At 47.0% G+C, this 3,107-nt stretch overlaps 1 protein-coding gene across 1 annotated transcript in view; it reads right to left on the bottom strand.

Annotated features, from left to right (window-relative positions):
• The window catches only part of Cngb3 (cyclic nucleotide gated channel subunit beta 3), a 214,879-nt gene that overhangs the window by 132,110 nt on the left and 79,662 nt on the right, over positions 1 to 3,107 (bottom strand).

The raw sequence follows: 3,107 nt of genomic DNA on the forward strand, positions 1-3,107 counted from the left end.
GACTCGTGGGGCCTGTTCCTCCAAGGTAGCTGTTCTGATCTCAGAAACTCACCCGAGAGAAAATGGCGGATCCTGCCCGGGTCTCTGGCCTAAGGAGCCTCCGGGCTGGCTGCTCCAGTCTCAGAACCTCACCCGTGTCTCTGGCTTAATGCGCTCTCTGGAGGTAGGCCCTCCACTTGCAGGGAAGGGGCAGAGGAGGACGCTGAACCTCCCCTGTCACTCGGAAGCTGAGAGGATTGTGTCCCTGCCTCCCTGCGGCTCCCCTGGGTGTCGTGGGGCTTGTGGCTCCCGGCTGGCTGCTCAGGTCTCAGAAACTCACCTGAGAGAAAATGGCGAATCCTGCCCGGGTCTCTGCAAATGCATTTGTAAATTTACAATGGAGCAATGTCCCTTGGGAACATTCTTTTAGTGTCTCAACTTAAATACCAATTGATGTTAAAGAAATAGACGAAAGAAAAATGTATTCTTAACAAATTGTCACAGACTGGGATTTCTTATGGGGTCACTTGTTCCGAGGGATGATGGGTTCTGGCCAGGTGTGTATGGGATTCAGCTTTGACAAACAGACTAGACACGAGTGGTATAAGGTCTGAGTGTATTTTTCAAATATGGAGTCAGGTTTATATAGTTGATACAGAAGGGTTTGAAAGAGTCAGGTGATACAACGGTCAAGATACATCAAAACAAGGTGCAGGTACATCGCCCTTCGGTTAGGAACACAATGAGTCAGCAGCAAAGTATGTACATGTTAATTTGGCAGGAACTAAACAGGGATTATAATCTGAAAGAAAGCTAGCTCTGACTAAGGTGACCTTGGCTTAGAAGCCAGGTGCAGATAGTTCCTCTTCAGTTTGTTGTTTTGGTTACAGACAGGGTGGGCCTAAGTAAGTTCCTCAACTATGCTATTTTTCTGGGTTAGCGGAGGTTAGCCCCAGGGAACACTTGTTAAGCTAGTTCCTAGGAGTGATTCAGCTGCAAATCTAATATGGCCTGCCTTATGTTGACTAAGAATGAGGATTTTACCTGATCTTGCCCTGGGATAGTTCTCTCATTCTGTAAGCTTTAATGCCCTACCCACAATGCTGGAGACAATTAGTTTGAATGGCTTAACATTCCAAGCCAGGGTTTGACTAGGACGTTGGAACATTGGTGAAGGTCAGAGAGCAATGTCCGAATTTTCTTTTACTAGTTGTAAAGAAATAATATCTTGGTGAGCTCCTAGCACACAAGCACGAGGACATATCTGGGCTACCTCTGAGTTTGGGGTGTCAGGCGACAAATGTGGAGGCAGGAGACTGACTTTCCTTGAAGTTTACACCTCAAATATCCGGCCGTCACGCAAAGGGTGCGTGTCAACAAGTAAGACAGAAGCATTCATATTACTTTGTAATCCTCGTTTCTGCAACTGACTACGTGGCCTTAGCTGGTATTTATAACTACCTTCCTCTACTACCCATTCTGTATTTCCTTCCCCCTCAACAAGCACCTCAGCAGGTCTTGGCTCTTTTCCTGGAGGATTGACCCATACCTTCATTCCTGATGGGTCTGCGTCCTTTGTCATCCTGCTTGGGTTAGGCTGTTGTAATATCCCATTGACTTTAATCACAGGACATGGAAGTACTAAGTGATGCCCTAAGGGATCTCCTGCACTCCAGACATACTCCTGCTTACCTCCATTGTGAAGAGGCAATCCAATTTTTCCATGGTTATCTGGATCTATCACTCCTCCTAACACTGCTATTCCCTTCTTAGCCTGTTGGCTTAAGGGCATTAGAAGCCCAAAATGACCAGGGGGAAGTCTGATCTTCCAGTTCAATGGAATGTTTGTTGTGGCTCCTGGTAGGAGAACTTCCCCCTCTGGAACCAAAACTTCTATGCAAGCAGAACCTAGAGTTGTGGGGACAGGAAGCAAAAATTTTCCTAGAGGGTCACTAGGAGTGATAGTGAGTGGAACTATTCCCTTTTCCACCCCTTGATTCCTGGACCCATGGATCCTGGCTATGGGAAAACTGTTCCATATATTGGACGCTGACTCAAAGCATATACTGCTTTCTGAAGAACTCTGCCCCAGCCTTCCATGCTGTTGCCACCTAATTGGCGCTGTATCTGTGTCTTCAAAAGACCATTCCATCTTTCTATCAGACCAGCAGCTTCAGGATGATGGGGAACATGGTAAGACCAATGGATTCCATGATCATGGGCCCACTGTCACACTTCTCTGGCTGTGAAGTGAGTTCCTTGGTCAGAAGCAATACTGTGTGGGATACCATGATGATAGATAAGGCATTCAGTGAGTCCATGGATGGTGGTTTTGGCAGAAGCATTTCGTGCAGGAAAGGCAAATCCATAACCAGGATAAGTGTCTACTCCAGTAAGATCAAAACGTTGTCCTTTCCATGGAGGAAGTGGTCCAATGTAGTCAACCTGCCACTAGGTTGCTGGCTGGTCACCTCGAGGAATGGTGCTATATCTGGGGCTCAGTGTTTCTGTTGTTGGCAGATTTGGCATTCAGCGGCAGCTGTAGCCAGGTCAGCCTTGGTGAGTGGAAGTCCGTGTTGTTGAGCCCAAGCATAATCTCCATCTCGGCCACCATGACCACTTTGTTCATGTGCCCATTGAGCAATGGCAGGGATGGCTGGGGAAAGAGGCTGAACGGGTTATCTTATCCACTTGATTATTGAACTCCTCCTCAAACAAAGTCACCTTTTGGTGAACATTTACATGGGACGCAAATATCTTCACATCCTCTGCCCATTTGGAGAGATCTATCCACATACTTCTTCCCCAGATGTCTTTCTCACCAATTTTCCAATCATGATCTTTCCAGGTCCCTGACCATCCAGCCAATCCATTGGCTACAGCCCATGAGTCAGTGAACAATCGTACATCTGACCATTTCTTCTTCCAAACAAACTCTAATACCATGTGTACTGCCCGAAGTTCTGCCCACTGTGAAGATTTTCCATCACATGTATCTTTCAGGGTTGTCCTGGAAAGGGGTTGCAATGCTGCAGCTGTCCACTTCTGGGTGGTGCCTGTATAATGTGCAGAGCCATCAGTAAACCAGGTCCTAGTCTTCTCTTCTTCAGTCAGACGATCATAGGGAA

The sequence above is a fragment of the Mastomys coucha genome, unplaced genomic scaffold (assembly GCF_008632895.1).
Source record: "Mastomys coucha isolate ucsf_1 unplaced genomic scaffold, UCSF_Mcou_1 pScaffold14, whole genome shotgun sequence".
Lineage (NCBI taxonomy): Eukaryota > Metazoa > Chordata > Mammalia > Rodentia > Muridae > Mastomys > Mastomys coucha.